At 41.7% G+C, this 22569-nt stretch overlaps 1 protein-coding gene across 11 annotated transcripts in view; it reads left to right on the top strand.

Annotated features, from left to right (window-relative positions):
- plcb4a (phospholipase C, beta 4a) overlaps positions 1-22569 on the top strand; it is a 568665-nt gene that overhangs the window by 5664 nt on the left and 540432 nt on the right. The window lies entirely within an intron of this gene.

Raw genomic sequence — 22569 nt, 5'->3', positions numbered from 1 at the left:
CCAATATAAAGTAGAAATAATGTATGTACAGTGTAGTATCACTTACCGGAATTGGGAAAGCGCGGAGCACACTGATGATGGTGTGTTAGACTTGTTGGAGTTTGGGTGGGGCAGTGGCCCCCACCCTCCAGGCCACGGAGCGATACATTGCCGCGAAGCATGCAGTGGTACAGCGGTAGCCAGGACGCATCCAGCACATCTTTAAGAAAAAAGCCAAAATAAACATGCTAATTAATTAGGTGTCGCCTGACACGTAATTGTTGACCCAGTTCAGTGCCGATTGCATCGCCTCTGATCTGGGCCGACAGTTACGTGTCAGGCGGCACCTAATTAATTAGCATGTTTATTTCGGCTTTTCTCTTAAAGATGTGCTGTGTGTCGCCCGGCTACTGCTGCATTCCTCTGCGAGTCGATATCTGTCCGTGTCCTGGGTGTTGGGGTGGTGGGACACTGGGGTGTCATTTCGTCATCTGTTTCCATTAGAGGAGGCAGCTCATCTTCTCCTATGACTGCCCGCCTCGATGTCGAAGGTCGAGGTTCGTCGTCTGCTGTGGCTGATGTGGAAGGCTTGCTTGACTGCTAAGCCTCGCGCATTTTTAGATCATACAGTTCTCTGTAAGCACTCAAACCATCTTGCAAAATCCCTTAAACCTACGTACCCTTTCAAAATTAAGGTCGTACTTTATCATTACTCATTCGGTTTCGATTGTTATCATTTCCCCTTCCAATTGCATCAGCTCTTCATCTATCAGTTCTTGGTCATGGGATGCCAAAACCTGCTCAACATCATCTTCATCAGCTTCCATAAGCCAAACTCACTTAGTCCTTATTTCGTTCACCACGATCAAAACGCTTAATTATGTCTAGTTTTACGCTAAGTGTAACACCCTTACAAGCTCTTTTCGGCTTTTCCGATACCTTAGAACTCATCTTGCAAACGGCTGCTCACAGACAGGTGTTTAAGCAATGCCGGGGAGAATGCAGTTCCAAATCCGGGGGAGAAGTGGCTGCTCGGGGTGTGTGCTGATTTTTTCATAACAGTGAAAACATTTTCTGTTAGCGAAAACAGGGTACTAATGTAGGTCTTTCGTAACAGTGAGGTTTCGTAAAGCGAGCATTCGAAAAGCGGGAGACACCTGTATTCAAGTTTTAAATAACTCTTCCATTGCAGAAAGGATGGTGGAAGTGCAGGTAATTTTCGGGAATAAACTTGAGAACTGAGATTCTGAGCAGCTGAGGGTTGGTGAGATGAGGCTTGAACGGTTATGGGTTGATTTTCTTAGTTGATCTTATTATGAGTTGGAGCAAGTGGTTGAAGAGTCTATTGACAAACAGTTTGGGTCCAGTGACCATAATTCAATTAGTTTTAAAATAGCTATGGCAAACAATATGACCCAGTTAAGGTCCTGAACTGGGACAGTGCAAATTTTGGAGCCAGTAGGTGGAAGCTTGATGTGGTTGTTTGGGTGGGAATGTTTGCAGGAAACTAGATGCAAGGCCTTCACAAGTGTGACTGTCAAGAGCTCAGGGCCTGCATGTTACTGTTAGGATGAAGGGCAATGTTGGCAGGTTTCAGGAGCCTTTGGATGACAAAAGATTTTGAGGCTTTGCTAAAGAAAAAGAAGTAGGCATACAGTGCACATAAGCATTTGGGAATTAGTGACTTTCTTGATGACAACAAGAGATGCAGGAATGGGAGAGAGAAATTAGGAAGGCAACAGGAGGATCTGGCAGGCAAGATAGAAGCAAAATCCTAAGAGTCTACAGGTATACTAAGAGTAAAGAGGTGGTTTGGGAGAAAATAGATCAATGTGGCCATCTGTGTGTGTGGAGCCAAAGGGTGAGATCTTTAATGAATATTTCTCTTCAGTTTTTGCTGTGGGGAAAAACAATGGGTTAAGGAAATGGTAAAAATCACACTGAAATAAAGTGGATAAATCTCCAGGGCCTGGCCTAATGCATTCTCTGATCTTGTGGGAAGCTGGAGAAGAAAAGGCAGAGGTCATTGCAGAGATTTTGAGGGATCAAACCAGGATGAGACTTGTACAGTGAATGGAGGCCATGGGGAGTGTTATGCAACAGGAGCAAGGAATGCAAAGTTTGCTGAAGAATAAGGTGGTGAAGAATGTGTTTGGCTTGCTGGTGTTGTCAATTAAGGGACTGAGTGTTTGGAAATTATGATGCAGTTATATAAATCATTGCTGAGGCTGCATTTGAAACATTGAGCTTACTTTGGTTACCATTATGATGAATATGTTACTAAAAATGGTGCGGAAACAATTTGTCAGGATGTTACTTGAGTTACTGGTCAGGCTGCATAGACTAGGAGACTGTAACATTATAAGATTGAGAGTTGACCTGATACGGGTATATAAGACCATGATGAGTATACAAACGTTGTAGACTGTGTGAAAGTACATAGCTTTTCTTCCTAGGGAACAGGTGCTTTAAAAAAAAAAGAGGCAAGGTCAGAGGTGAGGGATTTAAAAGGAATATTGGGGGCAGCATCTTCACAGAAAGGGTGGTGCATATTTGGAATGAGCTGCCAGCGATGGTGGTTGAGGCAGGTACATCGACAACATTTAAAAGCCTTCCAGGTAAGAACATGGTAGGAGGGATTTGGAGGCCTAAGAGCTAAATGCAACAGATGGGACTAGGTCGCTGGGCAACACAGTTGGCACTGATGAAGGGTCTGTTTCCCTGCTCTATGACTCCAAGTTTGTCAATACCCAGATTCAGCCTGTTACAGGTGAGAGAGGGATTCAATGGCAAATGAACAGCGTTTGTTGCAGGGATTAAGAAGCATGGTTTGGCCTTCCCAGTATTTGAAAGGAGGATTAAAAAAAAATCCAGATGAACATGAGTAAAAGTTGGTGAAAAGTATGTAATATGGTGGTTAACTAGGACTAAGTATCAGCAGTGTGCAGATTGAAACTTTTCGGGTGATATCACTGAGGCAGCACATAGCTGAGAATCAGATGAGGATAGATCCTTTTTAAATGAATAGAGGAGCATGAAGAAAATCTACTACCAGTGATTTATTGTGTGAGGGCTGAGAACACTGGTAGGGAAAGAGTGGAGAAGTGTTGGCGATCAGTTATGAAGGTAGGATTAGTTCACTTTCGTCCCATTCACTAAAAAATATTATTTGTAACTATGGTTAAAAATTATTGTGGTGGCAATGGAAATCTATTTGTAGGGATTTAAACACAGAATTCTTAAAAGATGGTGTGGGAGCTAGAAGGATTATGGAGGGGCACAGGAGGAGATGGTGGGAGCTTTTCTTGATAAAGCCAGAGTTGAAGGAGAGGAGTGTAGTTCCCAATGAGATCGAGCCGCAAGTAGTTAACACGGTGACCAGAGAAATTGGTCAGTAGTTCAGATTAAATAGGATTGGGAGGAGCACGAAATGGGTCTCCCAGACATCATTGAGATTCCACAAGGATGAAGATTGAGATAAATTGATGAAAGATATTAATTCAGAGCCAGGGGAATGGAAATCTGGAGGAAAATTTTCACTGATTGGCCGAAGTTTGAGAAGTTGAGGGCATTTATTCGATTCTGCTGTGCATCGTTGTTTGCTTAGAGACAGTAGAGATCCAGGCCAGGCATGATTTCATTTTTTTCTATGTGAAGTCCCACTTGGAGCTCTTCTACAATGAGAGATTCTGTTTATTTTATTAAGTGCTTGGATCTTAGTTGAGGTTAAAGTACAACTTTGAAAGACTGGTTCATTTGATTGTGTAAAATTATGCTGTACGAGCTAATCATTATAAGTGTAGTCATTTTGCTTTAACTATTATATTGTTTCTTTGAAAATGTCAAAACAAAAGAGCTCATTATTTTATTAAACTAAGATAAATAGTTCAATGATGATCAGATGTGCGTTTTTTGAATTGAGTTTAACATCAGTGTTTATTTGGTCTACCTCCCTATGCTAGTGTCGCACAGCCCAGTTGTTCTTTTACACTTGCCAGGCATGGGACTCCTGCCCAGTTATTTTCTTACTACAAAACATGATGAGGCCATTTGACCCAGTGGGTCAATGTTGGCTCCCTGCAGACTAATCTCTTTGGTCCCATTTCCCCTTCTTCATTCCCTGCAACCCATTCTTTCGCATGCCAATTCATGTCTCTTGATTCTTTCTGTCACCTGTCTGTTTACAGGAGCCAGTTACCCACTGACAGTTCTTCAGGATGCGTGAGGGGGAGAAAAAAAACCCATGTAGTCACAGGGAGAATGTGCAAGCCTCACACAGGCAGCGCTGGATGTTGGGGTTGAACCTCAGTCCCAAGATCTTTGAGGCAGCAACCCTTAACTACTGCACTGTGGTGGCCACATCTTGGCTCTCAGTGGAAATCTGGTATTCACCAGGACTGCTGGCTGGCATTGTATACAGGACAGTGAAAATAGAGAATTGTGGAAACACTTCCTCAGGTCGAGCAGCATCTGTGGAAGAAGAAACATTCTGGGTTCAGTACCTTTTGTTAATATATGCAGCTTTTGAAATTTCCAGCTTGCGTAAAGGGAGTTGTGACTGGCATTGCATTTATTACCCTGAACACTGCTGTGCTCCTTGATAGTAAAGATTAGCTATTTGGGTATAGTGACATGAGGCGAATCAGGAAATTGAGCAAGAAAACTTTATGCCAATTTTCCTTCAAAACAGAGAATGCTTCCAGCTCTGAGTTGAACATTTTGTGGGAGTCTTATTTGAAAGTAGCAACACAGGTTAATAAGGTCATGAAAAATATGCAACCCAAACATTGTGAGTCCTTTCTGCAGGGATAGAATTGGAAAACAGAGTGATCATGTTAAGTGAATACTGATCAGGCTATATTTAACTGTACTATTCAGTTTTTGGTAACTTTTTAAAAAAGAAATACAACAGTCTGAAGTGGGAAGAAGATCTTGAGGAGAATTTCAGAACTGCAAGTCTTTTTTTAAGATAGGATGAATAGACTGGTGTTCATTTCCCACCCCACTCTGCCCCCCCCCCACCAAATTTGTTACAGTGGGTTCTCCTTTCTAGTGGCTTGTTTGGAGAAGTTTGTTTTCTAAACAGTCTGGTACTCTTGAGAGGGTACCAGACTCGTACAGAAAGATGCTGGATATGACCCAGTAACACCGTGATGGATCTCACTCACTCTGCTGATGGACCGTTTGTTCCACTCCCATCAGGGAGGAAGCTATGTAGCATCCTCTCCAGGACCTCCAGACTTAAAAACAGCTACTTTCCCCAAGCAGCACACACAAAAGTTGCTGGTGAATGCAGCAGGCCAGGCAGCATCTCTAGGAAGAGGTACAGTCGACGTTTCGGCCGAGACCCTTCGTCAGGACTAACTGAAAGAAGAGCTAGTAAGAGATTTGAAAGTGGGAGGGGGAGGGGGAGATCTGAAATGATGGGAGAAGACAGGAGTGGGAAGGATGGAACTAAGAGCTGGACAGTTGATTGGCAAAAGGGATATGAGAGGATCATAGGACAGGAGGCCTAGGGAGAATGAAAGGGGGAGGGGCTAAGCCCAGAGGATGAGCAAGGGGTATAGTGAGAGGGACAGAGGGAGAAAAAAGGAGAGAGAGAAAAAGAATGTGTGTATATAAATAAATAACGGATGGGGTACGAGGGGGAAGTGGGGCATTAGCAGACGTTTGAGAAGTCAATGTTCATGCCAATAGTTTGGAGGCTACCCAGGTGGAATATAAGGTGTTGTTCCTCCAACCTGAGCGTGGCTTCATCTTGACAGTAGAGGAGGCCGTGGATAGACATATCAGAATGGGAAAGGGACGTGGAATTAAAATGTGTGGCCACTGGGAGATCCTGCTCTCTCTGACAGACAGGGCGTAGGTGCTCAGCGAAATGATCTCCCAGTCTGCATCGAGTCTCGTCACTATATAGAAGGCCGCATCATATCACTCCAGCCGACTCACAGGTGAAGTGTTGCTTTCCCCAAGCAGTAAGGCTGATCAACCTCCACCCACCAACCCACCGCACCGCACCACACCCTGGACCACCACTACTTTATCATTTCCTGTCAGTTACCTTGTGTACAGACACTTCTGTGCCTTGTGTCACTTTATGGGCATGCAATCAATTTATCTATATAAGCTATCCTGTGTGTTTCACATTTATTGTGGATTTCTTCTTACTGTTTTTTTTTGTGCTACATTGGATCCGCAGTAACAATTATTTCATTCTTCTTTACCCTTGTTTAATGAAAGCGAAAGTAAACAATCTTGAATTTACTTGCATAATATCACCATCAGGACAGTAATATTATGTTGTGTGGGACTGCCGAAATCCATATATATAACCAGGAGCTGCAATAACTTTGTGCGTTTGGATTTGATTAAACACCTTGCGTGTTGTTTTCTAGGGCTGGTCTATCCCCATCTTTGGGGTGACATAATAGCGGTATAATAACTGAGCTTGATGGGGTAGACATAGAGGAGCCATTTTCAATTGTGGTATAAAGCAAAGCTAGAGGCTGTGTAAACTAATTGTCACCAATAAGTCCAATATGCAATCTATGGGCAGAATCTGGAACTTGCTACCTTAAAATTACAGTAAAGTAAAGGCATCCGTTAGTCTTGAGAGACTATGGATCTGCGCCTGGAAAGTCTTCGCTCTCCAGAGCGCAGGCCTGGGCAAGGTTGTATGGAAGACCAGCAGTTGCCCATGCTGCAAGTCTCCCCTCTCCACAACACCAATGTTGTCCGAGGGAAGGGCATTAGGACCCATACAGCTTGGCACCAGTGTTGTCGCAGAGCAATGTGTGATTAAGTGCCTTGCTCAAGGACACAACAAGTTGCCTCGGCTGGGGCTCGATCTCACGACCTTCAGGTGGCTAGTCTAATGCCTTAACCACCTGGCCATGTGCCCACAGCGCCTTAAAATTAGTTGAGGTAAATAAAGCCATCTCCAGGTTACAAACACCCAACTTATGGATATCTGTAGAGATGATAAGCTTACATAATATTATTACATTCAAATCCCTGAGGTACACACACATATTTGATTCTACAGACAACAGAACTAGTTTCCTCTCTCCTTCCACTTCACTATTTGTTCTTTCTTATCAATCCTTTAAGTGCGTTTGGTTTTTGTGTGTTTTCTGTCTCATAAAAAAAATTGGCTTAGTGATTCTGTAAAACCTCAGCCTGTTTATTACCTGGGAACAGCCTGTATTTCTGAGAAAAAGAATTTAAAAAATGCATGAAAGCAAAAGAAACGTTGATATGTTGGGACAAGTTTGAATCATAAGAACTAGGGAACATTCCCTCAAGATTTAGGACGGAGATGAGGAGAAACCGTTTTTCCCAGAGATTGGTGGATCTGTGGAATTCTCTGCCCAGGGAAGCAGTTGAGGCTTCCTCACTAAATATATTTTAGAAACAGTTAGATAGGTTTTTATATAGTAAGGGAATTAAGGGTTATGGGGAAAAGGTAGGTAGATGGAGCTGAGTTTACGGACAGATCTGCCATGATCTTATTGGATCGTGGGGCAGGCTCGATGGGCTGGATGGCCTACTCCTGCTTGTATTCCTTATGTCTAAGTGACTGGCTACTGCTGCCTCATTCTATATAACAGCCCATATGAAATCTATAGAAATATATTGTTTATCCTGGTGCAATTTCCTGGAATTTTCAGTCATGATTAGAATATTTGTTGGATTAAAACCTTCTTAAGATGATTTTAAGAGGAGCTTAATGAACAGAGCCCTTAAAGAGCATCAGATTTATATGGAAATTTCCTTTCTCCATCCCTCTTATGGTAAAATCCTCTTATCACTGAATTTTTTAAGGTTAGTTTTTTTGTGACTATTTGTATATTTAAAAAATTTTTGGGGACAGTTGTCATTTTCCAGTAAGTATTTTACAAGACTAGTTTTAAAATAAAATGTTGCTCATTCTTAGCTAAGTCACAGGGAAGTCAACTGTACTCAAAGCATTTGTGACCTGAAAGAACAAAGATATCCGAAAGAAAAGCTATTTGAATGCCCCCATTCATAAGTCCTTATGGCCACAGTGAATATAAAGATTACTATGTTGTAGTGCTTAACAAATCATTAATATTATTAGGGATGACTTTAGTGTAATTCAAGGTTTCTTCCTTGGTTGAAATTATATGCAGTGAAGAAGGCAGATAAACAATGATAAGAGCGTGATGCCTTTACCCACTATTAAAATGCCAGCTCTGTTTATAAGTCTCAGCATATCTCCCTAGCAATGATGTCTGCCATCTGTTACCCATAAACTTATGGGGGAAATTAAAGTATCGTGATAACTGCCAGTAGCAAGCAAGTTTTCTGCCAGTTTCAAATTTCATGTCTGCAACTTGTTCCAGGCTAGTTACATTATCTGTTAATGTGTGATGTATACTTGTGCGGCAGAGGGCTAATGTATTATATAACGTACCCAGCACTTTCATCTCCTTTTCTTCTGATTAGCATTGGGAATACGACTAGAGCTGCCAGTTTTACTGCACTGCTAGATATCTCTCATTACACAACAAACCCAACAAACCTGTCAGACTTTGCAACTGCTGCTTGCTATTTGTATCTGCAGCCAGCTTAACCTGATGTTGCACAATCAAGTTCATTAATACGTTTGAACTGCGATTATTGTCTTCATGTATGAACTGCAGAATCCAAATTGCGCGCAGTAAGCTCACGCAAACAGCAACGTGATAATAGCCTTGCTATTTTTGAAATATTAAATGAGAGATATATATACATGTTTTCAGTCATTGTGATCTTTTGTATGTGAGAAAAAAATGGTTGGATTTATGCAGTGGCTTTCACAGTCAGAATGCCCCGAATTTTCTCAGTCGCGGGAGTACATTTGAAATTTGGTCCTGGTTGTGATGTAGGAGAGGACAGGTAACAATGGGGTGGGATGTTGTTCTGAGCTGTGCAGAACTGCAAAGACAGAAAGAGAACAATGGTTGGAATATCGATTTTTTTTTTTTTTTTTTTCCCTTGATGTGTTCGGGAAAGCTGCTTACATTTCACAATAACACATGCTGAATATATCAAGATTGTGTGTTTACACCTATGGAAAAAAGATTGATAAACAAGAAGAGAACTGAATGTACTACTCTTGAGGGCAGAGTATAACTGTGGCTTCATATTTCGCTACTGTGCTATGGGGTTGATTATGTAAATTTTTCTGTAAGACCATATGACATAGGAGCAGAATTAGGCCATTTGGCTCATCATCTGCTCCACCATTCCATCAAGGCTGATTGACTATCTCTCTCAACCCCATTCTCCTGCCTTCTCCCTGTAACCTTTGATGCCCTGACTAATCAGGAGCCTATCAACCTCTGCTTTGAAGGTACCCAATTACTTGGGTACCTGTGACAATGAATTCCACAGATTCACCACCCTTGGACTAAAGAAATTCCTCATTTCTATTCTAAATGGACCTCCCTTTATTTTGAGGCTGTGCCTTCTGGTCCTAGACTCCCCTATTATGGAAACATCCTCTCCACATCCACCTTGTATAAACCTTTCAGTATTTGATAGATTTCAATGAGATTCCCTCTCATTTTTCTAAACTCCCAACTAGTACAGCCCCAGGGCCATCAAATGCTTCTCATTTTCATTCCTGGGATCATTTTCGTGAACCTCCTCTGGATCCTCTCTAATGCCAGTACACCATTTCTTTGGTAAGGGGCCCAAAACTGCTCACAAGTACTCCAGGTGCAATCTGACCAATGCCTAAGAACCCTCAACATTACGTTCTTGCTTTTTATATTCTCGTCCTCTTGTAATGATAATGAACTCTTCCATTTTTGCACAGAATAAATGAGTTTTGGTTAAAAGTTGAATACCCTCAATTTTCTGGTGTTACATTTTGAAAGAGAGACAGACACACACACACACACACACACACACACAAATCAGGACTGCAACCTGACTGTATCTAAACCAGTCTGGGACAAAACTGCAGTGCAGTTTGGTTCTGCAGCGATGATGACTGGATTGCTGTGTGATCTAGTCCTGTCTCACTGATACTTTCACATTTAAGCTCTCCAAATAGCATCAACCTGCACTGCAGTGTTACCAAGATAACTTCAAGCTATAGTTTTCAATTAGAAATAATATCATAGGGATTAAAAACATATTGGAGCTCTTGTTTTCTGTGATCTATAAATGTTGCTTTTAAACAAACCAGCTGTTTTGTAAAATGTTTAAATGGTTAAATTGACCATTTAAATAGAACAATGTAAGATGTGCTCTTGTATTCTTGCATATTTTGGAGAAGTATGCCTGATAGCTATGTATCTAACAAAGATTCATATGCTAACTCCACTTCATATATATGCACAAAATATTTATCGTAATTCACACTTTTTTCTGTGGAATTCTAACAAAGGAAGGATGCGAGAAAACACAATATATATGATTATCATTCACACTCTTTTGAAATGTTCATTGTGTTCCTTCATTCATTGGGACTGAAAGAAATGTCCAGGAAAAAGGAAATGAAAAAAATCATCGCATGGAGGGATGATGCAGAATTCCTTTGCTGGTAAACTGTTACATTGCACAAAGCAAGTAGGCACTGTGGTTGGCATGGATTGGTTGGGTTAAAGGGCTTGAGTCTGTGATATATTGCTCTCTGACCCTGAGGGTAGTACTTGGGATTCCAACTTCAAAGCTTTGCAGGTTCCCTGTTGCAATATTCACTTGACTCAATTTCTCTGGAAGCAGTTCTTCTCAATGGCAAGCTGATAGATTAACTGAATACCCAGAATGTTTTTGATTTCAGGAGAATGCCTTTTTTTTTTTAGCAACTTTAATTATGGCAAGTTAGTTTAGGATGGTATTTAAAACAATTATAATGTCTTTGCACACTGGTTATTGTTGGACACTGCACCTGAATGGCTTGAAAATTGGTTGTGGAAATATTGTTGCCCTGTTGAAAACCCCTAAATTGAATTGCTGAAGATCTCCTTTGCATTGCATTTTTTTTGACAATCACAGTGCCTTTTAGATGTTTAAAAGCAGGCGTGGCTTTATAAGCAGGCGTGGCTTTATAAGCAAATGATTGCCATTGTAAAAGTACATAGAAATGATTAAAATGCAGTTCATTTTCTCCCCCCCCCCCCCCCACCACTTGAACTCATGTGAACATGAAGCATACCAATTCAAAGTACATTTATTTGAATTGGATGAGCTGTGGTTGATCAGATCCAAATTTCAGCAGTGTATGATGTTTAATGGAAGTATGCCAGAGTGGAGGCAGCCATCTCAGTACAAGGAAGCAAATTTGGTTATTTGAATATCACATACTGGTAGGAAGGCTACACCTGTTTCCAATTCTTGGCTTTCAAAAATTGCTCAAGGAGGTGAAGACAACTTTGGGGGAAAGCCAAGTGCCCTATAAAATTGCATGCAGATAGGAGATGCTGTGCCTCAACTTAATTGCTACCACAAATGGAATGCCCCACCCACAATTTGCCTAAATAAAGTATTTTGCTATTTCATGAGTTCGTGTCTGATCTGTGATGGCCCAGTCTTGGAGTTGGAAAAAAATAAGGAGAGAAGAACCTGTCTTCTAAGTCCAGAGTACTTTTCTGATGAATTTGTACTGTCCTCTCTGTGAGGTCGATATACCATTCATAATATTTGGAAACCGTGTACCAAACTCATATAGTAAACTTAGAATAAATGATGTTGAAATTGATAAGGTATCTGAAACAAAATTTTTAGGAGTGGTAATAGATAATAAATTAAGCTGGAAACCACATATAAATTATGTCAAAACAAAAATGTCAACGTCTATTGCAATACTGTACAAAGTGCAAGATTTCTTAAATCAGGAATCTTTGTATACATTATACTGTTCACTTACAGTCCCATACATGACTTACTGTGTAGAAGTATGGGGAAATACATACAAAACAAATACAAACTCAATTTTTCTATTCCAGAAGAAAGTCATACGAATTGTAAATAAGACAAGTTATTATGAGCCAACCAATTCGCTATTTATTCAACTAAACACTTCAAAATTCAGACATTTTGTAGATTTTAAAATAATACAAATTGTGTATAAAGTAAAAAATGGACAGCTACCACAAAGTATCCAAAGGTTGTTTAAAATGAGAGAAAGTCAACATGATTTGAGAGGGACATGTACATTTCAAAAACAAAGAATAAGAACAAATGAAAAAATTATTGTATTTCAGTCAGAGGGGTGAATCGATGGAACAGTTGTGGTGAGAATTTAAAAACATGCACCACACCTAAGTTTAAAAAAAATTTAAAAATTTAATGAACAAATATAAAATACATGATTTAAAATGAATGGGAGTAATGTAAATAAATGATACTTGGAATTGGATTTCATGTTAAAAGATTATGCAATTTTTTGTTTTGATGTGATGATTGACGCCAAATATGTTATTGTATAAGTAAGAGAGGTAGGCGTAATAAGCTGTAGTTTCAGCCTACACCCTTTCGGTCTGTTTTAAAGAATATCTGTGTCTTTTGTTGTAATTTTGTCCTAGGAAATCATAGTTATGAAATCATCGTTGAAAATTATGCTTTTTGTTATGTTTGTACTGACCGAAATAAATTTCATTCATTCGATCATTCATTCCATAGCATAGATGTGGTATTCTTGTGAATTAGCAGCCGTGCTACCTTTATGTATACTGTGCCTTTGTAAAATTTGTAACTAGGCCAATCATTTGTTTTAAATTCCAGAGACTAAAGCTTAAATGAGGCACTTTAGCAAATGCTTTCTGATGTCCATATAGATAACCTTTATTGAAATTTTCCTGTTTACTTTGTTACCTCTTCATAACAATTGCTTTCATCCTATGATATAACTTTGCATTTGTTCTAGTATGAAAATCAGCAATTAAGAGATTATCTTAAAATAGACAAGTATGTGGTTGCAATCATTATTCAAATAAGTGTACTATGACTAAACTGGACTGTTTTTGTTTATTCTTTAACTCAAAACTTATCCTGAAAGGAATGGGCTTTCTGTAATGCATGATTCAGATTGAGTGACTAAATGTATTGTGATATTTTATATAAATACAAGCACAGTTCCTTTAAGATACTGTAGATTTGTTTTTAAACAAATAAGAAGTGATTACTACTGTAAATGAATGTCAGATTCCTGAAATATCTTGGCGTTAGATCAGAAGTTAAGTCAGGCAGCACCGCAGAGAAATGGACTCTATTTTAAAGATTGTGTTCGGATTCTGATATGGTAAAATTGTTTGAAGCCCTTCAGGTGTTTGTTCAATGGTGCGAAAGTGATTGACACACATTCTAATGATTTGATAACTAATGCACTGAGTTTACAATCCACTGGCTAAGATAGGTCAGAGAGCTATCTTTATTCTTAATTATTCTCTGTTAGAGAAATAAGAAGGTCTAATCTTTTCAGTAATAGTGTTCATCCAAATTCAGAATACCTGTGCCTTTAATTATTTTTATTTTAATGCTGTATGTCAGTGGTTCATGTAGTGACAGTTCCTGGGAATTAGGGTATGGCATTCAGTGGAGTAAAGTTTAGAATCTGCCCTTTTGAATGGTCTTGACTGCATTTCTCAAGCCTATGGCTCAACTGAGATTGCTGCCCCACTTTATGTACCTTTTAGGCAGAGAATTAGTTTTTGTCTGAGCTATGATGATGTCATAACTTTGCCCTTTATTGATCGCAGTGCTTGAGGTTGGACTTAAACAACAGGTGATTGACCATGGTCTTTAATCCATAACAAAAATGACAGAAGACCAAATGAAAAAGAAGTGCAGAAGTATAGCGTAGAGAATCTAAGATGGGGATTTATGCCAGTACCAAGCAAGTAACAGCAGCCATAGTGTGTTGTGTGAAAATTTTTTTTTTCAAATGAGGCAATAAGTGTCCGGCTTCCTTGAACATTTGAAGAGAATGCACTCTGATAAAACAAACAAGAACTTGGCTTATTTTCAGTCACTTTGTGAAAGCTTTCAGAAAACACTTCAAAACATATCACTTCACAACAATACATTGATGGCTTGTGTGTTTCATACCTTTCATTGCTAAATCTGGAAAACCCCATGCAATTGGAGAAGAACTGATTCTGCCACCCAGTAATGGAAGTTTTGAGCAACACACATAAAAATTGCTGGTGAATGCAGCAGGCCAGGCAGCATCTCTAGGAAGAGATACAGTTGACGTTTTGGGCCCAGACCCTTCGTCAGGACTAACTGAAGGAAGAGTTAGTAAGAGATTTGAAAGTGGGAGGGGGAGATCCAAGGTGATAGGAGAAGATGGGAGGGGGAGGGATGGAGCCAAGAGCTGGACAGTTGATTGGCAAAAGGGATATGAGAGGATCATGGGACAGGAGGCCTAGGGAGAAAGAAAGGGTGGGGGGAAGCCCAGAGGATGGTTAAGGGGTATAGTGAGAGGGACAGAGGGAGAAAAAGAGTGTGTGTGTGTGTGTGTGTATATCAATAAATAACGGATGGGGTACGAGGGGGAGGTGGGGCATTAGCAGAAGTTAGAGAAGTCAATGTTCATGCCATCAGGTTGGAGGCTAGCCAGGTGGAATATAAGGTGTTGTTCCTCCAACCTGAGTGTGGCTTCATCTTTACAGTAGAGGAGGCCGTGAATAGACATATCAGAATGGGACAGGGACGTGGAATTAAAATGTGTGGCCACTGGGAGATCCTGCTTTCTCTGGCGGACAGAGCGTAGGTGTTCAGCGAAACGATCTCCCAGTCTGTGTCGGGTCTCGCCAATATATAGAAGGCCACATTGGGAGCACCGGATGCAGTATATCACCCCAGCCGACTCACAGGTGAAGTGTCGCCTCACCTGGAAGGACTGTCTGGGGCCCTGAATGGTGGTAAGGGAGGAAGTGTAAGGGCATGTGTAGCACTTGTTCCGCTTACAAGGATAAGTGCCAGGAGGGAGATCGGTGGGGAGGGATGGGGGGGAATGAATAGATAAGGGAGTCGTGTAGGGAGCGATCCCTGCGGAAGGCGGGGGGGGGTGGGGGAGGGAAAGATGTGCTTAGTGGTGGGATCCCGTTGGAGGTGGCGGAAATTATGAGGAATTATATGTTGGACCCGGAGGCTGGTGGGGTGGTAGGTGAGGACAAGGGGAACCCTATTCCTAGTGGGGTGATGGAAGGATGGAGTGAGAGCAGATGTGCGTGAAATGGGGGAGATGGTTTGAGAGCAGAGTTGATGGTGGAGGAAGGGAAGCCCCTTTCTTTAAAAATGGAATGAAAAGCCTCATCCTGAGAGCAGATGCGGCGGAGACAGAGGAATTGCGAGAAGGAGATGGCATTTTTGCAAGAGACAAGGTGAGAAGAGGAATAGTCCAGATAGCTGTGAGAGTCAGTAGGCTTAGAGTGAGTATGGTTTTGCATAAGTCACCAGACCAAATAAATTAGTGATTCTGCTCAGCAACAATTTTGTTCAAAGAATAATAGATGAAATGGCTGATTGTGCAACCTACTTAGGATAACAGAATTTGGAACGAATATTTGCTTCTTGGATATGTTTGCTTCATAAAAGATGAATGCATGTCATTTGCAAGGCGACTGGAAACAGATATGAAGGGGGAGCCAGTATTTTGCATTACTGAGAAGGACATTCCATTCACCAACATTCTTGCTTGTGCAACGGATGGGGCACCATTAATGTCAGGATACCAACTTGGTATTATTACTTTCTTGGAAAAAAAAAAGCTGTACTTAACATATTTACCATTCACTGTGTAATTCACAGACATCATCTTGTCTCAAAAAAATCTAAGTGATTGGCTGCACAAATCACTAAATGCTGTTATGTCAGTGTTAAGTAAAATCAAGTCCCAGGCTCTCAGCTTTCTACTATTTTGAGAGCTTTGTTTTCAGTTGCAAGGAAATGATGTGAATCTTATCAAAGTCAAATTAGTCATCTCCACATTTCTGGCCAAGTTAACCCAATTTAAGTGCAACATTGGCCATCACGACCTTTTCCAATTTCTGAGTTGGATGAGGAAGAAAAAATACTAGATGATCCTTGAGTATATTCTGCCCAGCTGGGTGAGCTGCATAAAGATATATCAAAAGGATTTCAGGATCTTCTCTCAATCCAACTTCCAGATTGAGTAATAAATCCATTCCTGACACTTGTATTGTGGAATTAACAGGAAGAATGGAGGAAGAACTGATCTCACTGCAAAATGACTTTGAGCTGAAGTTGAGTTTCAACAAATCGTGTAAGACTTGGTTGCAGAAAGAAATCTCTGAACAATGTCTTGCACAGGGGCAGGGGGAGGCCAAGATGTTCTGAATTGCCTTTCCAACATCATTTAGTGGAGCACGGTTTCAATGCAGTTGCCGAACTCCTTTTAAGGCAATAAAAAAGACTGCAAATTACTGAACATGGGGATCAGAGACGACTCCTGACTGATATTCAGCCTGATGTTGAGAAGCTGATATCACTGCACCAAGCCCATCCATCTTTCTGAAAGATGAAAAAGCAATGAAGTACTGAATAACACAGATCAAAGTTGCTGGTGAACGCAGCAGGCCAGGCAGCATCTCCAGGAAGAGGTACAGTCGACGTTTTGGGCCGAGACCCTTCGTCAGGACTAACTGAAGGAAGAGCTAGTAAGAGATTTGAGAGGGGGAGGGGGAGATCCAAAATGATAGGAGAAGACAGGAGGGGGAGGGATGGAGCCAAGAGCTGGACAGGTGATTGGCAAAAGGGATATGAGAGGATCATGGGACAGGAGGCCCAGGGAGAAGGAAAAGGAGGAGGTGGGGAGAAAACCTAGAGGATGGGCAAGGGGTATAGTCAGAGGGAGAGAGCTGGGGATGTGGTTTGGGCACCAAGTGGGTGGGTAACCCAAAGTTTTTGGGAACCACTGATTTGGGAACAGCTTCTTTCCAACTGTGGTAAGACTGCTGAATGGATCTGGACCCGGATTTGGGCCGTACCTTCCAAATATCCAGACCTGCCTCCCGGTTTTTTTGCACTACCTTACTTCCGATTTTCTATTTTCTGTTTATGATTTATAATTTAAATTTTTCATATTTACTATCAATCTGTACTCCAAGGAGCGGGAAGCGCAGAATCAGATATCGCTGTGATGATTGTACATTCTAGAATCAATTGTTTGGTGACAATAAAGTATATGATTGACTGTTTTCTCTGGCATTGTGATGCCAGTTTTGACTTTGGTAGTGAAAACACAAACATCTTATTGGATTGCCCATTATGATGTGTCTCAAAATGATTAATTGCCTTGCAACTATAATTCTGGTTCTTAAAGTTCAGTGTGTGGCTATCTTGGTGAATGTTGTGTATATCCAATATTTATGAATGTATGAGTTTCCTTCAGATATTAGTAATTGAACAATGAAGTCATCAGAGGGCAAAACTGATGTTTGGTGATTTCAATGAGAGTAAATTGTGCAGTGTAAAATGAGAGGCTATTCTTCAAATGTAGAAGGCCAACTTCTCGCCATTTGTCTTTATAAGGATTTATGACATCCTTCCTCTTGTATATAATTGTGGGTATGTGCCACAGTGTTAGTGGTAACATTGATAATTAAAGACACAGCTTGACCCTGATGCAGCTTTTTTTTTGCAAAGTTATAAGAGAATCATAACTGGTCAAAAGGTTGGAGGTGGGTAAGCAAGTAGGGATAAAGTGAGGGGAAAATGTTTTATTTTCCAGTTTGGGAGAACTTTAATTTAGCATAAAAGCAATGAACAAAGTTCTCATGGAAAGTGTCACTGCCGAGTGTTGTCCGTCTGGTCTCCACAGATGCTGCTTGACCTGCTGAGTTCTTTTTGCAGTTTGTTTGTTTTCTTTTTGGCTACAGATTATAATTGCGTGTGTCTCCAAAGAAATTGAGTGAATGTTAGGTAGTAGTCTTTGTTCTATGTATCTGCCTAAATTTTTTAATATTTCACTTCAAAGTTCAAAGTAAACTTAATATCAAGGTGCATGGTATCTTGTTTGCTCTTCACACAACCCTGGAACATCTAGACAGCAAAGATGCATACATGAGGATGCTCTTTATCGGTTACAGCTCAACATTAACACCATCACCCTCTCAAAACTAATCAGTAAACTCCAAGACCTGGGCCTCAATACCCCTTGTGCAATTGGATCCTGGATTTCCTCACTTGTAGATTTTAGAATGGAGTTATTTGGAACTGTATGTTTGAGTTGAATACCATCCCTTTAAAGTGTGCACTAAAGATTAGGGGTTTGAAGACTGCAACTCTGAAGAGGTTTTGATGATTTAAGATGGATTATAATAAAATAATGCTGAAAACACATTATTTTCGACGTCGTTAGTGAAAAGAGAAGAAAAGTTCATGATTTAGCTCTGAGGCCCTTTGAGAAAGAGACCACTAGTTAGTTTTCTGTAACACAGAAGAGGGACTGATGAATATAACAAAGGCAATATCATTGATAGTGAGACCAAACTGTGGCAGTTTGAAGTAGATTATGTTTGTCTGATGTTTTCAGCAGGGCTGTGGAACATAACCAACACGTCAGGCTTTATTACTACAAAAGAGAAGAATTAAACCAAAATCTGACTGATGGCAGGTGGAACTAGTAAGTTCTGATATATGTAAAGGGAATTTGAGTCTGGTATGTGCCCAGAAGGAAGATTGGGTTCTCGTTCCTCAAGGTTCTATTCAACTGTATAGTAACAAGACCATAGACAACTGGAAGCTTCGAGTCACTTGAGGACTGAACGTAGGTGCTCCACAGTTGATCTGCCTTTGTTTCCTTGCAGTGTAGGGAAGATGAAGTGGTTCACTGCTTCAACTGGAAGTATAGTGCGGGTACCTGGAAGGAATGAAAGGACAGTTGTTTCCTTCTTTGAAATTGTGTGGGAATGTGCCTTAATTCAGGGAGTGGTTAGTGTGAACATAAAGGTAACTGAGGAGTCACGAAGGGACTGAATATTTTAGAGGGGAATATGTGTCTAGTGTAAAATCTTGGTAGATCTGGAGAAAATTTATGGATGATCTGTTCAATAGGGAGGCCAGTAAGGTGGAAAGTGAGGATTGGGGGATCTCTATTTAGCTCTGTTTAGGGGGGAGAGGATGAGAACAAAAGTATGAAATGATTTAAGATTGGTTAATGTCATTTATTGTACACACATTTGAAGGAGAACATGATAATTGTTATTTTGGATTCAATGCACTACAAAAAGAAGCACAGTAAGATAAAGAACACAGTAATTAAAAAACAAATAAATATATTGATTGTACATGCATTAAGTGATACTAGGTGCAGGAGTGTCTGGGTATAAAGTGCTTCTGACAGGAAATGATAATGATACTGATGGTCAATTCCAACCTCACTGCTTCCGAATGCTCTGCTCTCCACTCCCTCCGCACCGATCCTAACCTTACTATAAAACCTGCCGATAAGGAGGGTGCTGTTGTTTCTGGCGTACTGACCTCTACCTTGCTGAGGCACAGCGACAACTCAGGGATACCTTCACTTATTTACCCCTCGATCATGACCCTACTAAGGAACATCAGGCCATTGTCTCCCACACCAACACCAACTTTATCCGCTCAGGGGATCTCCCATCCACTGCTACCAACCTTATAGTTCCCACACCCCGCACTTCCCGTTTCTACCTCCTACCCAAGATCCACAAACTTGCCTGTCCAGGTAGACCCATTGTCTCAGCATGCTCCTGCCCCACCGAACTCGTTTCTGCATACCTTGACACTGCTTTATCCCCCCTTGTTCAATTCCTTCCTACCTATGTTCGTGACACTTCTCACACTTTGAAATTTTTCAATGATTTTCAGTTCCCTGGCTCCCACTGCTTTATTTTTACCATGGTGTCCAGTCCCTATATACTTCCATCCCCCACCAGGAAGGTCTCAAAGCTGTCCGCTTCTTTTTGGATTCTAGACCTAACCAGTTCCCCTCTACCACCACTCTGCTCCGTCTAGCGGAATTAGTCCTTATTCTTAATAATTTCTCCTTTGGCTCCTCCTACTTCCTCCAAACTAAAGGTGTAGCCATGGGCACCCTTATGGGTCCCAGCTGTGCCTGCCTTTTTGTTGGCTTTGTGGAACAATCCATGTTCCAAACCTATTCTGGTATCTGTCCCCCACTTTCCCTTCGCTACATCAACGACTGCATTGGCGCTGCTTCCTGCATGCATGCTGAGCTCGTTGACTTCATTAACTTTGTCTCTAACTTTCACCCTGCCCTCAAGTTTACCTGGTCCATTTCCGACACCTCCCTCCCCTTTCTAGATCTTTCTGTCTCTATCTCTGGAGACAGCTTATCTACTGATGTCTACTATAAGCCTACGGACTCTCACAGCTATCTGGACTATTCCTCTTCTCACCCTGTCTCTTGTAAAAATGCCACCCCCTTCTCGCAATTCCTCTGTCTCCGCCGCATCTGCTCTCAGGATGAGGCTTTTCATTCCAGGACGAAGGAGATGTCCTCCTTTTTTAAAGAAAGGGGCTTCCCTTCCTCCACCATCAATTCTGCTGTCAAACGCATCTCTCCCATTTCACGCACATCTGCTCTCACCCCATCCTCCCGCCACCCCACTAGGAATAGGGTTCCCCTGGTTCTCACTTACCACCCCACCAGCCTCCGGGTCCAACATATAATTCTCCGTAACTTCCGCCACCTCCAATGGGATCCCACCAATAAGCACATTTTTTCCTCCCCCCACCCCTCTGCTTTCTGCAGGGATCGCTCCCTATGCGACTCCCTTGTCTATTCTCCCCCCCACCATCCCTCCCCACTGATCTGTTAATGCCCCACTTCCCCCTCGTACCCCATCTGTTATTTATTTATTTTTTTATCTCTATATATCTACATCTATGTATCTATCTATTTATTTATTATTTTTCTCTCTCTCCTTTTTCTCCCTCTGTCCCTCTCACTGTACTCCTTCCCCATCCTTGGGGCTTCCCCCCTCCCCCTTTCTTTCTCCCTGGGCCTCCTGTCCCATGATCCTCTCATATCCCTTTTGCCAATCACCTGTCCAGCTCTTGGCTCCATCCCTCCCCCTCCTGTCTTCTCCTATCATTTCGGATCTCCCCCTCCCCCTCCCACTTTCAAATCTCTTACTAGCCTAGCTCTTCTTTCGGTTAGTCCTGACGAAGGGTCTTGCCCCGAAACGTCGACTGCACCTCTTCCTGTAGATGCTGTCTGGCCTGCTGCGTTCACCAGCAACTTTTATATGTGTTGCTTGAAATTTCAGCATCTGCAGATTTCCTCGTGTTTGCGCGGAAATGATAATGTTGTGTTGGTGGGTAATAGGGTGGGTTAGTGGGTGGAGGTGATGATCAGCCTTTCTGCCTGGGGAAAGTAACTGATTTTGAGCCTGGTTGTCCTGGTGTGAATGCTAAGTAGCCTCTTCCATGATTGGAGTGGGACAAACACTCCATGAACAGGGTGGGTGGCTGCAAACCTTCATGATGCTACTGGATTTTTTTCTGTATTTACTATGACCTCGATGACGGGGAGGCTGGTGCTGGTGATGCTTTGGGTGGATTTGACTACCTGTTGTCCACTGCAATGCAGCTTCCATGGTTGCAGTGATGCAGCATATTAGGATGCTTTCTACTGCGCATCTGTAGAAGGACATGAGCATGGATGTGCATTGTCCAGTTCTTTTCAGTCTCCTCAAAGTAGAGCTTTCTTCTTTGTGTAGAATGTGTTGTGTGACTGTGAGAGGTTGTATGTGATGTGCACTCCCAGGAGCCTGAAACTGCTCATGGTTTCCACTGCTGTGGGTGTGAGTGGCGCGAGTTCACCTGCAGTGGATAACCTTTGCCTTTGTCTTGTTGATGTTGAAGAAGAGGTTATTTGCCTGGCATAAGACCTTGTGCTCTCTGTAGGGGGTTTTATCCTCGTTTGTGACGAGCCTCGCCACTGTCATGTCATTGGTGAACTTGACAATGTGATTATTCAGGTGCTTGGCCGTATGGTCATGTGTGAGCAGATGTACAGCAGTGGGCTCAGCACACAGCCCTGGAGGGCACCCCTGTTGAGGATGATTTGGAGGGAGGAGCGGTCGTGCATCCTGACTGTTTGAGGTTTGCTGGTTAGGGAGTCCAACATCCAGTTGCACAGTGGTATACTTACACCAAGGAGAAGGAATTTGTTCACCAAGGTCTATGGGACAATAGTTTTGAGTGCCAAACTGAAATCCAGAAACAGCATTCTGACACAAGTGTCCTTGATTTCTTGTGTCAGGGCCAGATGCATGAAAAATGCTATGAAATATTTCATAGGGTGGTTCTGTTGGTAAGCATGTTGGTGAATGCTCAATTTAGCAGGAATGGAGTTTTTGATATGTGCCATTACCGGCTGTGCAGAGCTCTTCATGGTGATTGCCATTTCAGTGCAATCAAGCTGTAGTCCTTTAGTTCTGAAAGTGTAGGGTTCTTTGGTATGGGGATGATGGTGGCTGACTTGAAGCATGTGGGGAAAATAGCCCTGGTGAGTGAGGTGTTGAAGATGTCTGTGATGACGTCAGTGAGCCAGTGTGCATACTCTGGGAGTGGTTGGCCTGCAATGTTGTCTGGCCCGGCAGC

Source organism: Mobula birostris, chromosome 8, assembly GCF_030028105.1.
Source record: "Mobula birostris isolate sMobBir1 chromosome 8, sMobBir1.hap1, whole genome shotgun sequence".
NCBI classification, from domain to species: Eukaryota; Metazoa; Chordata; class Chondrichthyes; order Myliobatiformes; family Myliobatidae; genus Mobula; species Mobula birostris.
The sequence above is the reverse complement of the archived record's forward strand: the minus strand, read 5'-3'. Positions and strand labels throughout refer to the sequence as shown.